Genomic DNA, 25,931 nt, shown 5'->3' with positions numbered 1-25,931 from the left:
CTATCTAGAAGCAACTTATTAATGGTGTCACTGTACAAATGTTCAAATTTTAGTCTACTGATAACACATGAGACCCAATGAGTATGTAATAGTCTAGTAATTTAATGGTTCGAATGCCTATTACAGTAAAACTATGAATTACAATACGTGACTATTGAATACTGTGCCCGTTTTCCGACTATTTGAAGTGAGCTATGATCACTTGGTGTCATCAAACTGGAAATGATACCAGCTGATTCCGGATTCCAAAATTAATTTACATGTAGAGGTACTGCATAATCTGAATTACTGTTTATTGCCTTTTCGTAGTGAATGTCATTATCATTTACGATGTTGTTCTACCGTTCGCGTCAACGCTGCAACTTGATAAGTGAGAGCGGCTGTTGGTTATGTCAAGTTTGGAGGTGGAGACGATGTGACTTGCATTGCTGACGTATACTTAGTATAATGAACAATCTCTGATTTGTCAGCAACCCGATCTTCCTGCTCTAGTGGAGCTTCAGATTCAAATGCAAACAGCGCTGGAGTATTTTTGGGTAAGCTAAGGAGCCATTTTGTTTTGATAAATATTGGTGTTACGTTTCCTTTGACATAGAGAAGCTCGCTGTGAAGGGATCTTTTAATTGCGGATAAGAAATTGTGATGGTTCTTTCAGAAATGGATATTTTAAAGCCACCATAGTAGTTATTCATTTATCAATATCGTGAATCGTATCTTTGATTAAAAATATGATAGTAATTATATAGGTCTTGAAATTGGCATGAACAATATATACTGCGCTGTTTTTCATATATTTCACCATATGATCAGAGCACCAACTTCAGAACTCTGATAAATAATTATTTATAGATACAGTTTATTTTGAAATTATTGCGTGTGTACAAGCAAGAAAATTCTTTAAAAGTAAAATATTACGCGAAGGCTACACACGCGACAGTAAAATGACATATATGACAATGATTGCCAAAAGTCATCAATCATAATCGAAACTGGCTTTTTTTGTGATAGTGAATACTATGTATTGATAGTGCTACTCTATATTTATATATATTTGTATGTATGTATAGCGACATTAAATAGATGCGATACGCCCACACACAAACCTACACAGTTGTGAAAAATAATTCAAGAGCCGTCAAATGCTGACGTATGTCGAAAAATCTAATTCGAAAAAAGTCTAAAATCAATAACTTTACATATTTTTAGTCTTGAATTTTCATGACAGAAATAAGAAATTTTACATATGATCGAATGCTGATTTCATGTACAGTGAAATCTTTTTAACTTTCAAAACAAAGAGTTTGAAATTTCTGGAATCAAAGTTACAAAATTCAAGTTGAAATACAAAAAACTTAAAATCTTATTCATTTCTTACGAGATCTGAGATAATTAAATTCTTACAAAAATACATAAATTCGCTAAAATTGTATAATATTGTATATTGTCTTTATGTATTCACTTTCATAGATATATAAAGACAACATTTCATTGATACTCTACAAAGTGCTCTTAGTTGTCGAAAAGAACTGAACTTGAACGGTATTCGTATCGTACGCAGCTTGGTAACGCACGAAAAGAATCGAGTGTCGAGGGGAATAAATTCGATCATGTGGCATTACGAGTTTTCTCCCTAATTTTATATTTACGTATCGTCTTTCTAAAGGGACTACATTGTTATGAGAAATACGAATCAAGAATAAAGAAAAAATGTTAAGGTATAAATAAAAACAATGCACACACACACACATCCACCTACCAACCCACCCATGCACACACACAGACAAATATATACATATAGATTGAATTTCCAAAACTTTTCACTTTTTAATAAAGTTGATGAAAATTTTAGATCGGAAAGTTTCAGAAAAGTTAAATTATTGATTCAAATTTGATTTGCGAAAACTGAACTCCCAACAGATGTCGACGTTTCACAGTAGATACTAAGTATTTTCAGGATGTTGTTCCTGTATATGTGAGCGTGTGTGCAAACCTCTATATTCTATAGCTCTTGATCGAATTGATAACAAAATTATACTGCTTACTGAGAGCTTGAATAACATCAATTTACACATAGTTCAGAATTGAATACAATTAACGATTAATACAGAATACTTAAGTGAATTGTAAGTATCAACTTGCATTCAACGATTTTTTTCAAGAAGAAAATTTAATAGTAGATAAGAAAGTTTTGTGGTTTTCTGATAAGATCAATCTTTTCCAACTATCTATTGAAAATGATTAAAATATGCTATTTTTTTATGTACATAAACGTTTTTGAAAACAAATATCAAGTCAACGCATATGTTTTATTCCGCGGGCTTAATTAAATATCACATTATACAATTAGGTTACCATTGAAACACACAAGCATTGTCGTTTAATATTTACTACCTCTTGTTATCAAAGTTAATGCTCTAAAGCACAGTCACTGAAATAAGCGTTATACAAGCTAGTGAACAGAGGGTTGCGAGGTAAGAGTGAAGTGAAAAGTTATGAGAACTAAAACTCATTTCAAACGATTCTAAAAATATACTGCGAAACATTTTACGAGTTTTTAAACTTTGTCTTCATGTATTATCCACTTGGCATTGTTTTAAAAAATGAAGTATTCATAATTTTTCAGTGAATATACACAATAAATAAAACCAATATCAAAGAGGAATAAACAATTTCATATCCTTGTCTGCCTATTTTTAAATACTTCAGATTATCCTTTTGAAATTATGAATGCCACTTGAGTTTTATAAAAATTTCGTAAACAAAGAAATTTTTCAGTTACGACTTCTATTTCTAAAATCGAATACCATTCATAATTCTTTAAGCTACGTAACTACAAATTTAAGTTTAAAAAATGTTTTTTTTTAATTATAGTTTTGATTTAGTTAAGATTTATGATCAAAGAGAATATTAATTGAATTTTCCGAAGTACTTATTCAGGTCAACAATTTTTTCAAGTTAATAACATAATTATAAATAAAAGTGTAATTATAATTTATGTAATTAAAATAAAGTTGAGAAATCAAAAAGTACACACTCATATTATGGTTAAAAAAATAATCTTTTTAAATTTGTAGATTAAGACCATAAGAATTTTATTTTTTATGTACCTGAAGATCGGAACATTTTTCCCGCAACCAAAATGAAAATAATTTATGTAATTTGAATCTAAAGGTGACTTGAGGAGTATTAGTTGGGGGTGGCCTGCAATTATCGGCTGACGTGCGAAACATTTCAGAAATCTAGATCCCGTAGATTTTCACTTTTCATTTCGTTTTTTTATTTTCGTTCCATGAAAAACGTTCCGATTTTCAAATACATTATTTTTTGAGTTTACTCATTTTTGGGGCGGATGTCTATTACGCAGATTCCGATGACACAGAGATTCTCTATGGATTTTCTATAGATTTTCTTAGATGGTAACAAGCCCTGATTTCTATAGATTTTCCGCGAAAAAAATTTAATCAATTCATATTTTTTTTTAAAACGTTTTCATATTCACTAATGTTCATAAAAGTGTTAATTGGACTTTACAGTTTCTCAGATTAAATAAATCTTTTCAAAACTAAAATTGATATATTTGAAATTACATCGGAATTGTTCCTTGATCAATTTTCTTTGAGATGGTATATTTTTTAACGTATTTTCGTGTACTACAACAGTAGAAATAGCTCAGTATGAATGAAATAGTCGAAAATTTTGTGTCCAAAAATGCATTCGCGTTTGAGCGGCACAAAATCAAAAATTGATTTTCAAATTGTCATTATTGTTTATATTATTCATTTATAAATGTCATATGTCTATTATATCAGTAAGTTTCCATGTCTGTGGTCGTCAATGAAGCTTAATGTTGTGTAGCGAACGGACAATAATGATGTGCTGATAACAATAACATTATAAACGCGCTGATGCGATGATATTATAATGCGATTTAATCGATACATTACCCCTACTATGATCACTACTACTTCTACTCCTACTACTACTACTACTACCCCGCTGACCCTTCTGATGACTGATTCTTGATAAATCACTGATATACTGCGGAATAAACTATTATCCCTCGTATGCACAAGTCCCTTAGCTATACGTTCACATATTCTGAAGAGTTATTCGACAACGATCAAGGATGGTGTAACACCACATGGCTACATGTCACTAACGGCACACTCGCACTTTACCGATTCGCAGACAAAACAGCCCACGGCAGATGTTGCCTAGTGTAATTGTCCCCACATATGCATACGTCCTCCGACGTAATTATCTTTGATAATTGAACGCCTGAGAAGATAATCTTGCCTGGATTGGTTACTGTACATAATTATGAGTATCATTAGCAGTATCATGAGTACTGTATAGTTTTTGAAAATTAATTGTTTCAGTTTTATCATTTTAGCAGATCTTTTAGTAAAGTAATTAACTCATCAATAAAATCTGTCGATTATTTATAATAATTTACACTTCATAAAATAGTTTATGTATATATATGAAAGATTCGTTAAACTAAATTCGCTAGGGAGACTCTTCTCGGGTGCCACAGAGAGATCATAAAACCGTAGAAAAGCTCCATTCCCAAGGGTTAAAACACCCCTCATCATACAAAAAGGGAAAACCCTATACCGAGGTAAAAGAATATGAAGGTTATTATTATTTTCATGAGCACATCAAAATCGAAGAGTAAATATATATATATAAAGAAAAGTATACTTGTTATCTTGATGATAACAATAAAAATTTTTTAAATTTTATTCCCCATTAATATTAATAAGACAATGTATTTTATTGCGGCAATTTGATTTAATAGTGATGCCTTGAATTAAATAAAAGCCGTTTCAGTTGGTTGAGATGTTTTTTTTTTATGATAGTGAATTTAATACTGCGGTGAAACAAATTGGACATTCGTTCTCAATGCAATCAACCGATGAATCTCTGCAAAAATAAGTAACTCTTTCGGTGCGAATCCAATTGCCGGGCAAGTACTTCAGCTCTCATACTACTTCTATCATAAATTTACGAGACCTTCGAACAGATGAAACCAATCGTCTTGACGATTGTCTTTTCAGATTGCTCTAGCAAATCCAATTTTTTTTTTGCTTACTTGCGGAGTAATCCAGCCAATTGAAGTACAGTAGTTCAAATATAATAGAGCCACAAGATTTACGAGAAATTTTGTTAATTGATCGAATACAATATCTATTCTTTGATCATCTTTCAAATTCCGGGCGACTAATATTAATGGAAGGCAGTAATTGCATTGCACTAACGTTTATGATGACCCTTTGTATATTTTTTTAAAGGGGCAAACTTGAATTATAGATACAAGTCAAATGGAAAGTAGTGTAGGGTGAACAATATTGATGTAATAGTCATTTCAAAATGTCCGACTGTATGTTTCCTTAACTGGATTAACACTTAAATTCTACAGGTTAGCAATGACATCTCTAGCAAAAATCAGCAAATTTTTCCATTTTTATACTTCGTGGGTTCAAAAAATATTTAATAAAAAATTGACGGATGACCCTAGTCGAAAAATAGAACCTCATTTGAACCTCTATAGTGCAGAAACGAAAACTAACGCAGTATAAATTCAAATGAGGTCTTCGAATACGTTTATTTGCAGCCTAAATTTAAGGTTAAAATAGAGGTTCAATTTTTCGATCCGGAGACACTAAAGTAAAATAATCTAATTGGAAAATTAAGAGTTGAATAGAATATTACGCACCTAAAGAGGGAATTAGGAAATTGTGACCCGCGTAATATTGTCACCCGAGGCGAAAACTCTAATTAGGTAGCAATACTTTAGATGCTTCCAATCACAAGAAATTTTGTAAATGAAATGATTTTTTATATTTCAAGTCATAGAAATAACTAATTAACAAGTAATGAGTGGAACTACGTTCAAAATTTATAAGATTGAAAAATAAATACTTTACTCTCTAAACATGAATTAGTGAAAATAAGTGAATATTCATTGATTTCAAGTGCAAATCGAATCACTAATTCCAAAAAGTGGCTCGATTGTCACTCAGAATTAGTGAATATTCACTTATTTTACTTATTCATGTTTAGAGAGTAGTGAACATGAAAATTATCGTTAATCATTCATTTCGAGGCAATTAAAACCACAGGTAACTACTAGTATCATAATAAATTTTAGAAATTAAATTCATCAAATTTAACAGGCCATATATGTGAACTATAGTTAAAAAATTATAACAAAAGTTGAAACTGTAACAGCAAAAACACAAATAATGATGACCGAAATTAAACTTCTGTCAATAATATTCTGTCATTACCATTTTTTTTTTCTCTGTTTTATATTATGACATAAATCTGATCAAAAGTCAACGATGCGTTGTTGATACACGTCAAAAGATGTGCGTCAAATATTGACAGCTAACTATAAAATGATTAAAATATACTTTCCACTTTTTTTACTTTGAACTATAATTCTGCGCATGGCATTAGACGCAAGGATACAAAATGCGTCAGCAGGTTAACGAATAAAATAATCTGTCGTATGTAAGTATCACCATTTTTTCTTTCAGACTACGAATATTCGCATACTTATTAATATATCTCACTGTTATACTTTTCTAACATCTTATTAACTTCAATCCTAATATAATAACATCGCTCTTTATTATATATAATAAACTTGGTATATTTATCATACTCTAAATGTGAATTCTCTTTTATTATATTTACTGAGCAATTTAATATTTAAATAAAAAATTTTAATTAAAGCATTTAAATTAAAGTTTCCGTAATTTAAAAATATACGACACGGTATTAAATTAAAAAATTGTCAATACGAACTAGTCACCGAGTTCTTTCAAGACATACGTCGAGTATTTATTTAGTTTCATCATGAGTAAAAAATTAAAACTTCGTTATATGAATGGAATTTTCTTATTTTAAATATATCGTGTATATAAACTTTATATAGTTCTATAAAATTAAATAAATAAATAAAAACAAGATAATTAATGTCTTGAGATATCGCTTCCATGGCGAAAAATATTAAACTCGAAAAAAATAAATGTATGGCTGTATATATTTTCGTGAATTTCATGATCCATAAACACTCGCGATTAAATGCTTTACAAGAACGTCCTTAGTTTCTCGTTATGACTTTACTCTCTTCTCTTTATATTTATTACTCCGAAACGTTTACACGCTTCGCGGATTATGCAGCTTCCTCAAACACTTCTGTTTTCTCTAGCGATTTGTAGCTGCCGTTCAAAGCTCGTATTTTAAAATATAGAAGGAGATTTATTATTAAATGGCTTTAGAAATTAAAAAAAAAAAAAAACTAGTTTAACTATGGAGTAAAAATAAACTTCATTGATAAAATTATGACTTGAATGCAATAAAAAAGTGAGTGATAAAAAGAATACCAGAAATAAAAGCAAAAGTAACAGCAAAAAAATGCGTAAAATTAAAATACACAAAAATAATTGAAAAAACTTAATATGTCACATCCAATATTTAAATTATAAATGAGAATTGAAAATAAAAGAGAATTAAGGACAAGAGATTGTAATCAAGAGAAGGGAAAGTGAATATCGAAGTTGCTATTTCGTTGAACAAATACAAGATCGAGCCGTGGACACGTTTGCGTTTCATTTGTGAGAACGAGCGTAACGAAAATTTAAAATAAAAAAAAATATGACACTATAGTATGAGAGTACATGAGTTTTCATAGATTTAAAATAATTGTACGCTTAAAAAAACAAGAAACTTGAGTATAATTGGAAATTTTTTTACTGGAGCTAATTGATGAAACCACCGAAAGTGAGGTATGCGTGTCCTGAATTTTCACTTGGAATATTCATTTGGACACTTGATAAATTTAATCTCGTTCATACTTGAGTAAATGGAACGGAAATATAATATTCAATTTCATAAATATTAAATACGCTTATGCTTCTGTTATTTGCATTTTTATTCTTTAAGAAATTTATTTATACTCATTCATAATGCAGAATTTAAAAGTTATCGATGAAAAATTGCTTGCCATTACAGCCTCTCGTCATGAGAATTTTGTTTTTACTTTCAATTTTTCTACAAAGTAAAAGCCCCTAAACCCGATCAGGATCATTAGTCGCTCACTTTAACAGCCCGAGTCAAAAAACGTGATCTGTTTTAAACCAAATAAACATTCTTAGTTATTTCTATTAAAATTTACTCTTCAAATACAGACCAATAAGTTCAAATACAGTCTATTTAGACTAAAATCAGATCAAAATTTCATGTACCTGAAGATCGTATAACGTTTTTCGCCCTACAAAAAACAAATTTGGAAAGTAAAAAATCTACTGGATGACTAGATTTCTAAAATTTTTCGCACGTAGATGCCAATATGTCAGCCGAAAATCTTAAGCCAACCCTTAAATCCAAAACTACCCCTCAAGTAGTCAGATTTCATCAATTTTTTTCATTTTCGTTGTTCGGAAAACGTTCCGATCTTCAGGTACACAAAATTTTTCGACCCGGGTGATTAATGCGTTTTTATAATTTTAGTAGAAAAAAAATGATCATTGTTCATATCTGTGAATCTAAATATATGAGAATATGAACTATATTCAAATACTTTTGAAAACTTGTATAGTTGTAATCTAACAAAACTCTTTAAATAACCGGTGTATGAAATTATACTGCTGTTTTGCAGCATCGCAAAAACATCAATCGGGAATGGAATACAGAACCCTCGTGGAGATCGATTGGCAAGTTTCACTTGTGTCTCCCTTCCTCGAATTATATAACGCCTGCAACTGCAGCTAATGTAAGAAAGAAAACACGCAAACTCAGTGTATGAATCATGAGTCATACACTTTGTCCCTTGGTATAGCGAGAAGTGATCTCGTCTAATAATTTCTACAGGGGTTGCAGCACTAGAACAAACTTAAATTATAAGTTATTATGAAACAAAGAACAACTCTTGAAAAGTACCACGTCCCAAAAATATTAACTATCGATGTATTTTGTTCAGAATTTTCGAATAAAATATAGTTTTTATTGATCAATTATTTATCAAATTCATAGAAGACACTGAAAGTTGTTTTACAGTATACTTGCATGGAAAAAAATAACAGTTTCATATAATAACGTGGTGCGAATAGAAATCAAGAAATATTTGAAAAAGCTGTAAAAATTATAGTTTCAAATAATAGCTCAGCGTTTTATTTAAAATTTAGTAAAAAGTAGATCTGAACTGTAAGATTTAATACTTCGGATTCGATTTAATAGAGTTGTTATTAGAAGCAGTAATTTTTCCGAATTTTTTCAGTTTTTGGTTTTTTCAGTAATTGGTTTTTCTGTTTCACAAATTGATGAAAAAATTTAGTGATTTTCACAGTTACAATTTCTGTTAAAAGTGAAGAAAACTTGAAAAAGTTTACTTCAATAAGATTTTCTGATTCCTTTTTTCGTAACCCAAAATATATAAAAAGATTTGTGACTAACGCCCAATTTATTGGCCGAAATAGCAGAAACGCCTCTTAATATTACTCTCGTCTTGCGCATAGAGTTCGGACAGTGATCCGACGGTAGAGGACTTTAGTTTTAAACCTCACATCAGTTACTTAAAATTGAATATTTTTCCAGGTTTTTTTCCATCTTCATTTCCCCGAGAGAAAAAAATAAAAATAAAAAGATTATCTAAAAAACCAACGATCAAATATTTTCACAGACTAAAATAAGAAGATTCGAGTCTAAAAAATTTACTTGTGTTAATTTGCAAATGATAAATTTGCTATTGCAAAAGGAAACTTTGATTTGTAGAGCTTGAAGTTATGAAAGATTCACTGTAAGTTCAATAGAATTTTCTATATCACGACATATAACTTTTCTGTAAGAGTTCTGTTGAGTTCAATAAATTTCTTACTCCAAACAAAAAGTGTTCAAGACGATGTTGATAAATATTAGACTTGATCCCCAGTAGCGCATGTTTGTGTTTTTGATTGCAGAGAAGACAGAAACTTTCAGTTTATTTTTTTTTTGTCTATTAACTTAATAGTTATTTTTTTTTATTTTCTTTATATTTTATTTTCCACGCCCTCTTCTGCCGATTATTCTGTTGTCGTTCTTTTCTCATCGCTGAATTTTTTTCAGGACCTCGATCGAATCGTCGTTATCGTCCGGAGATCACGTTTTTCTATACTAAGAGACCCCGTAGCTCCGCAGTATGGACGAATTTCACTTTTCTCCGCAATAACGACACGTAATTCGTTTTACGGTGTAGTGGGCATATTTTCTATGGCCAACAGCCGGTGCAACCATTGATCTTATCACAGACATGTGTGATTTTTTTGAAATTGACTAATGATACAAATTTATTCAATTACTCGTAATTATTCATACAAAAAAAGTTTTAATAAAGAAATTAAAATTTTAAAATCATATTTTGGAATAGAAAATTACTTTTATATAAAAAAAAATACTTTTGATCCAAGAAATTATAATTTTTTTGTAGTGAGTAAATTAAGAAAAATTATTATTACTAATGAGATTGTAATTTCTCGGATCAGGAATGAAATTTTGTAATAAGAGTAATTTTTTCTCAGTGTATATAAAAATCCAAGAAATTCAAAAATGAAAGCATAAAAAATTTATCGAAGTAATAAAAAAATTTTATAAAATATGCATCGAATACTTTGAGGATTTCATTTTATAAAAGAGACTCAATAAAAATCCTCAGGTTCAACGCTTTATTGTTCGATTTATTGCCTTATTTTGTCCGTCTCTTGCAGAAAAATACATATTCTGACCTCAAAAACAAACAAACAGCAACAGCAACAACAGAATAATTTTGTGTGGAGCGAAGTTTCAGTTATAAAAATAAGTGACAACTAAATAAAAAATATATTGCCTCAGAAATTTTGAATTCAAGAGAAAGAATAAAATATTCAATTTTACACTCAGAGAAAAAATAAATTTTATAAAAAATGTATTTTCTGCTTAAAAGAAATTATGTTTTAAAAAATTTTAAATTTAATATATTTTCAATACAAAAATTTGGAGATTTCATTAAAAATTGTCTTGATTATAGAAATTTTTTTGAATCAAGAATATTTACTTTCAGTCAAGAATTTTCTATTTTCTGTGCGAAAGTTAATTTTTTCCAATGAATATTCAATGGAAGTATTTTATCTCTACACAAGTCTATGTTTTATCTTTTTTTACCGCACCCATTAAAAAAGCATCTATATAATAATATCGAAATGTGACCGTAATACCAAAGTTTCCAACCGCATGGCTACCTTCATAATTTATATGCACGTAACCGCCAGGGTATAAAATCATACTATATTTAAGTTAAATATACGCATGTCCATGTCTCCTCTGTTCATTTCTAGAGCGATATGAATAAAATAAACTAATTTATTTTCCTAACCATTAAAGTTATCTAATGTCCTTTATTTGTGTTTTTTCCGTAATCGTAAAAAAAGTATGTATCTAAAGATCTGAACGGTTTTCGCGGAACGAAAATAAAAGAATGAAATGAAAAATAGAAAACCTATGGGATTTTGATTTTTGAAATGTTTCGCATAGGGGCTAGTATGTCAACTGAAAATTACAGACCACCCCCACACAGAAAAAAAGGATTTCCTGACACAAAAAACTTTTACTCGCCCCACAAAAATTTCTTTCCAGCCCAAGAAAATTTTGCATTATGAATTGAAAACAGAAATTTTCTTACGGCGAGAATGAATTTTATCAGAGCAAGAAAAAACTTTTTAAGTCAATAAATTTTTTCTCGTCCCAAGAAAATTTTTGTGTTCAAGTTATAATACAAAAAATTCTTGCGCCCAGAAATTATTTTCTACTGTGCAACCCCTTGAGTAGTCAAATTACACAAATTTTTATATTTTCGTTGCACGAAAAACGTTTCGATTTTCGGGTACATAAAAAAATAAACAATAATAATTATGAAAATAATCTATTTTTAACTGAAACACAATTGTTCGATAAATATTTTATTACTCAAATGATACAATACTCTACTGCTAAATTGCCACAAATTAATACCGTAAGTGATCGTAATTATTAAGTGACATAAAATTTGGTCGAACCACAAACGATAGTCTTTTACGATACACGTCGCATCCCTTTGGTATGCCTCTGATAGCCTATGTTTCTTATATTATGACCATGTAAAAGCATCTCTAACCATTCAGAAGCGAATATCTTCTCAGCGCGTAATCCAAAGTCTATGAGGGTATTTCCTAAGAAGTAAATGCTGAATTTATTGATCGTAAATAGTATAAGAGGTTTTTTACCATTACCACTAAATTTGATGCATTTTGAATGGTTATTTGAAACGGATTTGGTAAATAAAGCATTAAATAAACTTTTTTTCAATAAAATAATTGCCAAGTCTACCGCTGATATTCCATTCATTGAAATTTCATCACTAAACTTTAACAATTAATTTTTATAAGAAGATATAAATATGGAAGGAATAAAAAAAATGATGTCTGTGAATTGATGAATCAAATTTAAGCATGGAAAATTTATGAATTATAAATTCAAACTGTCATCAACATTGTAATTAAAATGATGTCAGTCATTGAGTAAAATAACTGAATGTAAAAATTTTAATAATTTATTAGTTAAAAATTACTGTAAGGGTTCAAACTGAAGGGGTAGAAGAGATAAAAAAAATTAGAATTAGAATTTGAATTAATTCATAGTTATAAAATATTTTTAAAAAAGTATGGATGTAAGCCCATATTTATATTTTATTTTTCTATCAGATTTTGAATTGATGATAACTTCAAATAAATTGGTTTTAATTTCACGAAAAATTAGAAATTGCTATTAATTAGGGCTTCACTCGAGCCGAGACAAGACAAGATTGGGAAAGTCTTGTCTTGATCTCGAAAGCTTTGATCTCGTCTTGATCTTGACTTCAAAATGTAAGTCTTGCATCGATCTCGAAAAATAAGTTATTAATAATATTGTCTTGTCAAGATCTCGTCTTGGACTTGAATAACCTGAAATTTTCTTAATATCAGTCATAATACAACACACAGTTGAGTATTTTTTTTTTTCAATAAAGGAAAAACTTATTATTTTTTAAATCTTATATAAATATACTTGATCGCTTCAAGTACTTCTAAAATGTTTTAACTTTTTGACCTAATAAACATTATTATAATTAGTTAATAATCTTTCTTAAAGCATGGAGTCTTATTACGAGTAATTCTCATATACTTATACTTATTTTTTTATGTCTTGTCAAGACTTAGCGAGATGTTTTTAATGATATTGGTCTTGGTCTTGAATTGCGATCTATAATATCGTCTTGGTCGAGTCTTGACAAATCGAGACGAGGTCAAGACAAGACCAATACAATCTTGATCTTGAGTGAAGCCCTACTACTAATTTCAGTCATCAATTTATAGTTACGATATAAATTTTTAGATTTTACTAAAAAATATTGATAACATCAAATAATAATGTATGAAGTATATTTGGGTGGCATAAAGCGAATTTGGAATAAAAAAAAAAATTTAATGTTAATTTGAATGCAATAAAAAAGTCAATAATAATTCGAATAAAAGCTATCGTTGTAAAAACCTCAAGTATCGATAAGACAATATTTTGACAATAAAAAGAAATGGAAAAAATCGGCCCAGAGCAGAACGGTCAGAACTCGAAGACAGGAAGACAATGAACAGTTATGAAGAGGATCGTGTTAACGTCAGAGAGGGTTCGACAACCATTGTCGATAACAATGAGAAAACTAAAGTAAGAATTTAATTAACATAAATTGCTGAAAATAGTTCATGTAAAAAATTTAATAAAGTCTGTTTCTTGACAGACTTCAAGTCACACTTCGTTTTAAGATTACAAAAAAACTTATTTTTTTAAACCTCGTCGAGCTGTCCAGTGTTTTCATTGTACCCCAATTTCATCTCATTAAAAAATTTGAAATATTCGTAACTATACTTTGCAAAAAAATTGCTAATAAACGCAGATTTGATGATTTTTTGTGTATTTCATGCTCTCGGAGTGAAATTCATCCCGAAGGAGAGTTTACTTTAATATTCAAACTCTGGATCAATGAATGCGGTTGAAATAAAATCTAGATCACTTCGGAATCATTACACTTAAAAAAAAAATCCCTATTTATTCCGTATGCAGAGTAATTTTTTTGTAAAACCCAGAATTTTGAATCGGAGTTGATTCAGATTCAAATAAAATTCATATTAATTTTGAATCAACTCCCGGTTTTTATAACATAAGAATATGTATGAATGTGAATGTAGCAGACATTAGATAAATTTAAAATTATAAATAAATAGAGTAAATAATTAATAAAATTGAATTTTAAAAAAATGCACTTATTAATTTCAAAATTTTCTAAATGCGCATTTTTTTTTAATTTTATTTTATTAATTATTTACTCTATTTATTAATTATTTTACATTTGTCTGATGTCTGCTAAATTCACACTCATAAATTTTGTGGTTCCATGATTCTTGATCCCCCGACAAAATATCCCCGACAAAATATCCCCGACAAAATATCCCCAGACAAAATATCCCCAAAATAAATATCCCCGGACAAAATATCCCCACGACAAAAAATTCCCGACAAATAATCCTAAATAGCCGGAGTTTTTGAATAAAACGATAAACCACCAAATATTAAAAGAAAAAAAAAAAAAAATTTTTTTGTTTGCAAATAATATTTTGAAATGTAAAGTAAGAATTGTCTAAATACAAATCTAAACCCTTAAAAAAATGTGTTTTCGGTAATTTAGTATGTTCTGATATTCTATCCCAGTTTTTTCTTAAAATTGCTTTAACTAATTTTAATGGTAAGTTTGTAAATAATGGGACTACGTCTAGGGATATTAGAATGTAATCTGAAGGAATGTTGTTAAGTTTGTCTATTTCTTTCTTAAATTCAAAACTATTTTTAACAGCAGAAGGTTGTTTTTTTCTTGTTTGACTTAAAATGTTGGTGTACCATTTGTTTAGATTGTATATCGGAGAGTTTACTGATGAAATGATAATTCGAAAAGGCATGTTGGGTTTATGAATTTTAGGTAATGCATATGCTCTTGGTAAAGTACTGTTGTGTGTGATTAGAAAATTTTTTGTATCTTTGTCAATGTGTCCTAGTCTAAGCCAAGTATTTCAATCAAGGTATAATCATGGTTTTTGTGTATGTTTGCTCGGTAATAGGCCAACGCAAACGCGGGTAATAGTGTTGCGCCCTTTTATCATGGTTTTTGTGTGTGTTCCCTGTTTAGAAAATCTCATAGAATCCGATAGATTCTCATAAATTCCCATAGAGATTTTATAAGATTGAATGAGTTCTATGAGAAGTGCTATAGTTCAGTACAGGGCCTTATACATACAGCTATAAGAATCTATCGGATTTTTTATGCAGGGTTTATTCGACATTAGACCAACATATACGCTTGTTACCGTGTTGTGCCCTTTTATCATTGTGCCCTTTAATCATTTTTTTTTTATTTAAATTTTCGAAAACTATAACAAATTCGAAGGATAACTTGTCGGGGTTTTTTTGTCATGGGGATATTTTGTCGGGGACATTTTGTCCAGGGATATTTTTTTTTGGGATATTTTGTCGGGGATATTTTGTCGGAGGATCAAGACGCCTGATACCAAATTTTGTACATATACATATATATGAAAATTTCAAATTTAATTAAAAATAAATCTACAAAAGTATTTTTACTTATCAAGCCTCAATAAAATTTACAAAGCAGGTAAAGAAATGTAAGAAATTTTCTACTAAATAATCAATTTCCGAGTGTTCCCTTTTGAAAACCATTCAAAGTTGAGCATACGTTCGTAAATCAATGTATATTTAAATTTAACTTCAAATTATTACAGTCAACTCATCATAAAAATGTATAAGTACAGTGTACTTAAGATTAAAATATAAAATTATACAATAAAAAAAAAATTTTGCCGTATCGTGACGTAATATTCTTATTACGATCAATACTAAAATAATAAAGATATACCTGTATTTGTAAATGAAAATAATAAAAATAGATAAAAGAAAAGTTTTATGAATATAACAATTGTAATACTTGATTCATAATATAATTTGTGTAAAATAGTAAAAGTTGTGATGACAGTTGAAAATGTATTATACATTTTTGTTAAGAACAAAAGACTAAAAGTTTTGTCCTACATTGTTGAAAACCTCTACTTTAACACCTGAGGTGAATAATTGCAAAGGCCTCTCATCAGTTGAGCTCAATTCTGAAGCACGACGAATAAGAAAAGAGAATAAGGATAAGGCAATCAGTATGGAAACTTTCTTTCAATGTAAGAAAAAAAAATTATTTTAAATTTATTGTTCGTATTTTTAATGGAAACCTCTCATTTTAATTATTTTCCACTTTTAATTTTAATAAAATGTCTTATATATATAAATTTATGACGAAAAAAAGAATTTCTCAGCGCAAGAAAATTTTTCTTCGCCCCGAGAAAATTTTTATTTTAAATTCTTAATGGAAAAATTTCTCAGGGCAAGTAAAAATTTTTGGTGTTAAGAAATTCATTTTTTTCTGTATATATATTTATGTTTATATAAAAATCATATGTGGTAAAGTAATCAATACCTATTTTTAATTAATTTGTAATCATAAAAAAAAAAATTAATTGAACACTTTTATTTTTTATAAGTTACGTAAACTATCAAAATTTATCAAGTAAATTATACCGAATTAAATTAATTCACTTTATTTTTAATTAAAATGTAGACTAAATATCAGAATAATTAACGCTGAAATTCAAATATTTATATTCTGCATTAGACTGGATATCACTTCTGCACGTGGACTAAATATTTTTACTAATCAAAATATTTTTTTTTCTCTATAATCTCAGTTACAATAATTAGTTAAAATTAAATATGATACTGGTTAGCTGACATTTAATAATTTTTGTATTCTCCAGATAAATTAGAAAAATATTTTTAATAATTGCACCTGTAGTTTTTTTTCATTTTCTACATGTGCATGTACACCATAAAAATTACGAAAAATAATTTATGAATTTTATGGCAGGTAAAAAAATTTATAAAATAAAAAAAAAAATAACAAATGATGAAGTCAATAGACAATTAACAATTTTCGGATTTTTTTTCAACAAATCACTAAAAAAAAATGCACATGTAGAAAATAAAATAAACTGTAGGTGTAATTATTTTTTATGATTCATCGGTTTAAAAAAATAAAACTATCAAACGTCAACTAACTTCAGTGTCAAAAAAATAATGCGCGTTAATGTACCAGACCTAAGACAGTTTATAGATTTAAATTAAATAAATAAAAATGATAAAATATAAAAAAATCCGCGTACTGATTTTTCATTCCTCCAATTCCGAATTTTCAAATTTTTCTTCTACTCAAATTTTTCATGATCGAAAATTTTTTAAATTGACGTCATCTCCGCACTTTTTGAATGTTCGTAATTAATAATTTTTTGAATGACAGAGATTCTTGTGCGAGCATTAGACTGAGATGGGCAAGAATATTGGAAAGCATGAAGACGAAACGAGATAATTTTCAATATAAAATCCAACAACGACTCACCGTTTGTTGATAAGCCCTAATTGTTGTCAATGAAGTTGACGTTTGTTGTTGACTGTCTTGAAGAAAGCACAAGGTGTAAATTACAATAGCACAAGTGTCAATATGATTTTAAAAAACACGGCTGTGCCGCTCGAATAGTCGGTGTAGACTGCAGAAAAGCCCGCAGATTCATTCGCAGACCTAGGGGAGACTGCATGACATCATCACCAGCCAATACGAATTCATTATAAAAACGCATGCGTCAGCTTCTCCTTAAACGCCAGCTAGGACTCGACGATATATCGCAATCGATTGTTCACGAGACGACCGTGCGCTGTAGTTGCGCTCTGGTGGCAAGTTTACGTAACAACTACAAGAGCCGGCGGGAAAAAAACCCTCTTTCATTTACACTACCATCATTCTCTTTCAATACTTTACTAATTGATCAATTCAATTACTAAGCGGATTTAAATTATTTTATTTTTATTTTCATTTTTTTTTTTTGTCAATGGAAAATTTATCAAAGAGTTACTCAATATTTTATTTGATGTTTGTTTAATATGTTTCAGTTAATTGGTTTATTAATTAATTAAGTAATTAACTCAATTAATTATTGATATTTTATGATTTTTAATTTTTTTCGTTCTACGGTTTTTTATCGAAAGGTATTTCAATTAAATGAGATAATATGTTTGCAAAGCGCGCACACGCCATTTATACCTCAGGTTCGAGTATGTTATTAAATATTCACACGTACACATTTCGCAAGATGAGTAAAATATTAAATTTAGAGAAAAGATGAAAGATAAAATTATTAAATTAATGGATAATTATATTTATTAATTTTGTACTTAAATTTATTTTACTCAGTGGTGTTTTATGGAGGGTCAATCGTCGACTTCTACTACTGTAATTTAAATGGTTGTTTTGAACGATTGAGTACTCAAGTATAGCGATTAATAAAAATTTTAGAAATAAATTTTTATTTTGATATTGATTTTTTCATTTGAAATTGGAAGAATTCTGACGTTAAGGTAAAATGGGTCACTAGTGAAAAAAAAAAAAAAAAAACAATTAAAATTAAAATAAATTTGACTTAGAGGTAATTCCCGCATGAAAATACCATATATGATAAATATAGGATGGAAAAATATATAATTAATATGGAACCATTTTTGAGTAAAAAAAAAATGGAAGGGGTCAGACTTCGAGAAAATGACGGTTTCGAAAAAACCGAAATATTTCATAGATCCGGACTTCTGAAATTTTTTTCGTATTTTTTTTTTAAAACTACATAAAAAAACAAAAATTTTCAATTTGGTGTGGTCCGACTCGGTCAATTTTTGAAAAAGTTCTAGCGATTTAAAAAAAAAAGAGCGGGTTTTTTCAAAAAATCGTAACATTCTTTGGATTGGGTAAAAATATCTGAAATAATTCCTACAAATGTCTTTTAGGGGGTAGAAAAAGATAGAAAACATTGAGCAAAATCGAAGGGGGTCGGGTAAAAAATTTGTCGATTTGGCATGGAATGACCCATATATATTTGTATCTGTAACATATATTTTTCAATATATGTTTACCATATATGATATTTTCATGCGGGAAAATCGGTCACTATTGAAAAAAAAAAATAAAGAAGTATTCAAAATTAGAATAAATCTGACTGAGGTAAAATGGGCCGGTAGTGAAAAATAAACATTTAAAATTAGAATAAGTTTGACTTTGAGGTAAAATGGGCTACTATTGATGGAATAAAAATTTTGTAATTGATCTCTGACAATTGAAGCTCGTTACGATAATTGAATTAATTAATCAACAAGCAATTAACAAAATTAAATGATAACTGATAAGTATTTATCAACACATGTTTTTTAAAATTAATATTATCCGATTATAATATGATATGAATAGATAATATAATTTTGATATTTAAAGTCATCAATAAATATTTTCCGAAATTCAATTATCTCAATAATTATAAATTGCAACTAATGAATATTTAATGGAACAGATTATTAAAAATTATAAAAATAAATAAATGAGGAAAAATTATTACTGTGATTATCATCACAAAATTTTTGTCGTCCAACAAATATTTGATGATTCGAAAAATTTATAATCTTTTGTTAAAAATAATACGTAGACGGAAAAAATGACAGCCCGTTTTTTCGAAAAAAGCAGCTATTGTATGTATATTTCTTACAGTAATAATAATTATGACAACCATAATAACAATATATCGAAGTATAAAACATTTAAAAAGTTTTTCTTATCGATGAATAAGTAACATTGAATTTAAAATGAACATTTTCTACTGGAAAACAACTTGCTCGTCAGTATAGCCAAGAAAAGTTTCGTGAAAAAAAATTAGCCCTACCACTTGCGTATCTAAAGTTTTTTTTTTGTCTGTTTTTTTGCATTAAACTAACTTAGTAAAATTTTAAAACTTAAGGTCTTTGTATTCACAAGCGTATGATAATAACGCAGTGAGAAAATAATGTCATGTAACAGGAAAGTTTACAAGTATACAAGTACACAAGTATTACTGCGGTAAAAGAGTAAGTCCAAGAGATTTTCCAGGGACAAAATCAGAATGAGCCAAGTTATGAAATAAAAAAGAGTTGAAAACTTTAGCAACGAGCTATTTTCACGTACGTTTGATGTATCTCATAACAATATATTTCACTTTACAAAGGAGAAAAATTTTTACAATTTTCCTGACAGTTGGGTATTTGTTTTTGAGTCTTAAATAAAAAAATCTACATATATTACAATATAGCTTTGTATTTTTGAACTGGTTTACTTTTTAAATCAAGCGTTACTTTATAGTATTTGTTGTTTGTTAAATCGAAAATAAAACTTTGGTGAGTAAAAATACAGAATTTCGTAAAACTATCTATAGTTTTATAACGAAGACTATTTTACGCATATGTTGAGCTCAATAAAATTTTTATCAAAAACAACTTGCATAAGATTTCTTGCAATAAAAAAAAAATCTATACTACACTTTACTGTAATTTTGGTTCATAGAATTTTTCGGTTTCCGCGAATGCCGAGCGGATGACTGTTTGTTTATTTAATCCCCTCAGAGTGAAATTTACTCCAAAGGGGAGTTTATTTTAATATTAAAACTACGAATTGGAGTGAATACAGATTTAAATAAAATCCGCAATCACTTCAAATTCACTCCCTATTTTTTAGTGTGTAGACTATTTTAAAAAAAAAAATTTCGTTTATTTAAAAAACATCACAATATGAATTATAAGAATTAGGATCCTTACTAGTTTTGGAAAACTTAATCTGACTTTTATGCCACAGCATAATTAAGACTTCTTGACCAATAATAATAACAAATTAAATTTAAGTCAGATCCTTAGTTAGTTAAATGCATTAGTATCAGAGGATATAGGAACAAAAGATGGTGTAATTACACCGTTAATTTAAATTAGAATTATTACTTGCAACGTTTCGCAATTTTCGTAGACTTACAATTTACTGTGATATTGTGGATGATAGTTTTTCTAAAAAGTATTGAATATAATAAAAAATAATAAGCTTTATGTTAGCAAAATATTTATCAAAGTAGACTAATACAAAGAATGTATAGAATTAGCAAGGCAATTATGTGTACCGACTGTATATAGCGTAATATTATGAGCCTGATAAAGCAATTGCTTTATTATTAATAATAAAATGCGAAACATTGCAAGTAATAATTCGTTAATTTACACCATCTTTTGTTCCTATACCCTCTGATACTAATTAATTTAAATGATAACAAATAGTGATTATAAGTTTATACTGTAATAATTACTAATAGATGTTTTTTTTTTTTTTTTTCGTGAAGATATTATGAGACCAGACTCACGAATTTTTAGTTTCACTTGAAGATCGATTTCAATACATAAATTTCTTGAAAAGTAGTAAAAGTTTACGCAAAAATATTCTATTTATGCTAAAAAAAAAAACCCGCGTTTCAACACTTCACGATGTTACACTGATTCTACTGGGATTTACGACTCGGTCTTTTTTTTTAAGCCTCTTATACTTCCAGAAGTAGGCTGCATTTGAATTATGGTCAAATTATGCAGCATTTTGCGAAGCTACCGGCCTACCCGTTTATTCTTCGTAGGTGCCCGAGACCTTAAAGATCCGAAAAGACCAAAAAGTATTCCCCGAAACGACGAGTAAAGTTAGATTGAGAGATATTTTTTCCTAGCTCACCGATTTCCGATACAATACGATCGTTTTTAGATGAATCTCAACAGAAATATCGAATACGACAAAATCAATCTTAAAGTGATTCGTGAAATTCAGCTTGAGCTCACAAACTCATTCACGTGATTGTCACTCATGTGTTAATCGATCAGCAACCAGACACCTTGATTGAAGAAAACAAGATGGCATACGATAAAATCATGAATTAATATCAATTGTATACCATAATATATAAATATATCTTATAACAATGACTGTAATCGCTGGCTTTTGGCCGACATTGAAACATGATAAGTGGAAAAAAAATATCCAATAATAATATAACGATGATTTACATCTAAGTAACTAAAACTTTAATCGAAAAATCGCCCATGTAAAAGTAATTAAATTTTATTAAATTGATGAGTGATAGATTTTAGGGAAAAAAAAAAGGTATATGTATTTTATTATCACCACGTCAATTTAGTTTGGAATGAAAAATTCTCTGGAGTAACCAAGTGACGAAACGACGCGAGTTTCGAACGCTTTATCTATACCTCTATATTTTCACACAAACAAAGTTACGATAGAATGTAAAAGACTACAAAGTGTGATAGAGTTTTATTGATTATCGTTGTTATATTTTTTATGTCCTATGTTTACCTTGTATTTCATCTATTGCACTTTATACGAAAATTTCACGATGAAAACTGTTCAGCTTCAAATAATAGTATTCACATGGAAAAAAGAATAGTGAAAAAATTACAGTTTTAAATATCAGCAAAGTCCCTCTATGAAACTGTAAAAATTACAAGACGTAGAAATTATTACAGTTTCATTATTAATTCATATTTAAGTTACCCGCGTAAAAAAATTTTATTCATAATTAGTTTAGATCTGAATTTCATCCCGAAACTCAGATCGTGACACAAATACGACTTTCATCATGAATTTGTGTCAACAACTTTAATCACGGCAAAATTATGACTCTAATTTTTATCCAAGTGATCCGAAGTTTATTCACTAAATTAATTTTACAATCGAAACTGATTTACGTAAATCAAGTCCAATTCGAAGACAGAATAAATTAATTTAGAATTGATACGGATTTACTAGACAATTGGAGTAAATTCATGATGAAAGTCATATTTGTGTCAAGATCTGAGTTTCGTCATGAAATTCAAATCGAAATTCATTATGAACAAAAATTTTTTTTACACAGGTAAAGAATAATTTTCTTGGCAGAAGAAAATTTAAATTTATTCGAAGTACTCCAAAAAAAATGATCAGCAAATCTCGAGCTGAGCTCAGATTTCTTCGATTAAGAAAACGATTTTTAATAAAATTTTCAAATGTTTCAAAAAAAAAAAAAAAAAAAATATTTCTTAGCGCAAAAAATTTGGAACCAGAAATTTTTTCCGGTCCTAAGCAAATTTTTGTTTTTATTTCACAATGAAAAATTTTTTTCGCGCCAAAAAATCTTATTTTTCTGTGTAAATTTTCCGTATTGTTGTTTATGATATTTTCGAAAATTCAACTGACTTTCTTGTAACCTTAAAATATTATGCTTTTAGTGATGCTGACAATGCATACACTACTTGATAGCCATAGAATATGTGGAAAGTAAACACGTTTACTACTCGTCGTTAAACTGTGAGATTACCGTAACCTTTAAGGTATTGAACAGAGTGTTCATCAGCATCTTCCATGCAAAAGTTATAAATTTATTCATGAGATGAGCGCTTGGTTAAATGCAAAAATAAAGTGTGTCAAAGTTTATTAACTTCAGTTTACGTAAATTTATTGCAAGATACTATCAAACGGGTGAACAGAAACAACTTAAAACTTTAAAGTTTCACCTTTCTATGCAGATTCATTGTAATTAATAATATTTATAGTTGACAAGTTGAGTCTTAGTCCTAATAACAAGATTATAACTCATAAAGAAAAATATATTTCAGTGTTTTTTTTTTTTTAATTACGTGAGTTGTTTCTAATTACCTGCCATAGAGAATTAATAAAAGTTATATGTAGTAATCGATAAATAAAAATTACTTCATAAAATTTATTGTTTCAGTGACAATATACTTTATTTAATTAATAGAAGTGGCAATAAATTTTTTTATAATAACTAAAGCCACAGAAGTATGAAAAAAAATTTTTAATTAATAGCTCGTGCAAGTAAAAAAATAAATGGCTCGAGCGCCAAATCGATTTATTTTATTTCTTATTATCAATAAAAATATTTACGTTATTTAATTGTTTTTTTTTTATTCAAAAAAATTTATTACCCGGTACACGAAGAGAATTTAAGAGTAAACATTCCTCTACTAAAAGAAAAAAAAATGACCTAATTTCGAGTGAAACTGAAACAAGATTATTTGTTATTAATTTGCTTGTATTTATTTCTCACAAAGTAAATATATTATTTACTAGGTACAAACGAATTCAGCTGAGAATTTAAAAAATTTTTTATGAAACATAAACGCGTTGAAAAAACATTGACGTCAATGAAATATAAAATCTAAAATAAAAAAAAAAAATTTCTCTTTAAACTGAGACGGCTTTCGAGTAAAATTATGAAAATATATTTTTTAGATGTTCTACAACCCCTGAATAATATTTTTGACTTTTTTTATTTTTTACTCCCTTGAGTGCCTCGTCGTACCTTGGCCTCCCTACATAAACTAATCTTGTATCACATTTGTAAAATTTTTTTTTTACGCATTGAAATGTATACTCATCTAAAAGCTTCACATTTTCTGTTGTATCGTATAAGATAAATATAATGTATGATTATGCGAACATCAATCTAGTATTTAGAAAAAAAAAAACATATTTTTTATTATGGACGTGAACGGATCATGTGGAAAAAAACTCTGGATCAGAGTTAATGCGGATTGAAATTAAATTTCTATTACTCTCTAAAATGAAGTAGTGAAAATTAGTGAATATCTAGTGAAATTCGCTGATTCATTTTTAAAGGGTACTCCAAAATTTTTCCGCTGAAAAAAAATCTCCCTATTTATGCCATAGGCAGAGTGATTTTTTTAAAACTCCGGAACTCTGAGTAAGTTTGAATTCAAATAAAATCCATGATCATGATGTGGAAAAATATTTTGGGCCTTGTGAGACATTACTCTACTGATGGCTGATGTCTTGTGCATCCGAGTAGTCTGTAAGACCCAAAAGAGCACAAAAAACGAGCCTTCAGTAGAGTTATCTCCTGCAAGACCCAAAATATTTTTTCTAGAAGGGAATGAAATGTTTCCTATGTAGTTTAATTTTTTTATTGCAAGTTTTGAAAGGTTGTATCTACAACATGATTACGTAAGTCTTATCACGTTTTCGTAAGTCAACTACGTCTGAAATACGTTTTACTATTTACGTCTTCAGAGATTTAATTTACGTCTTCAACCTCTAGGACGTTCAATCTACGATTTAAAAATGGATAATTATTTTCAAAAGTAATTAAATAAATGAAGATATTATTAATGACCGTAAATTGTGAAATATATATCTATATATGAGCGTATAATTGCCGTGTTTCTCCATCACATTTGCATAAACAACTTAGAATCAACAAATATTATGCCAAAGTTGTAAAGAGACACTAGGATATCTTTGATGTGACATTTCCAAAAGGGATTGAAACACTCACAAGGGTCATCGCTACCCACTATATTGAGAGTATCACTTGGGCATTTGGTTTCACTTGTACGCCCTCGGTTTGAATTTTCTTGTGACAAACCTTGTCTTCACTTTCAATCAAGTTTATTTTCATATTACATTATTGTTCCTACATCTACCAGAAGCAAATATTGCAAATCAATGTCAGAAATTGTAAAATTACTTTTCAAACCATACCTGGACAGAAATTATGACAGCCATACAAGATCTTACAGAATATTTTTTTTTTGTAGGAAATTGGGACAGAAATCGTGTGTTAAATATTTTTGAAGTCACATGTGATTTATTGCCGTTCAAAATTGATGAATAAAAAATTTTTATAAAAGTTGGAACACCGAAAATTCGCTAATCGCATAGAAGCGGCTATAAAATTCTTCTTTTGCGGAAAGCGATGATAATAAAGCGAATAAAAATTAAAATAAATATTATTTCTGTTTAGTAATATTGATAATATAAATCAATGTTCAGTCCA

At 28.7% G+C, this 25,931-nt stretch overlaps 1 protein-coding gene across 1 annotated transcript in view; it reads right to left on the bottom strand.

Moving 5' to 3' along the window:
• Window positions 1–25,931, bottom strand: part of LOC130663027 (uncharacterized) — a 154,099-nt gene that overhangs the window by 87,615 nt on the left and 40,553 nt on the right. The gene's annotated exons all lie outside the window — the stretch shown is intronic.

This window comes from Microplitis mediator, chromosome 1 (assembly GCF_029852145.1).
Source record: "Microplitis mediator isolate UGA2020A chromosome 1, iyMicMedi2.1, whole genome shotgun sequence".
Taxonomy (NCBI): domain Eukaryota; kingdom Metazoa; phylum Arthropoda; class Insecta; order Hymenoptera; family Braconidae; genus Microplitis; species Microplitis mediator.
The sequence above is the reverse complement of the archived record's forward strand: the minus strand, read 5'-3'. Positions and strand labels throughout refer to the sequence as shown.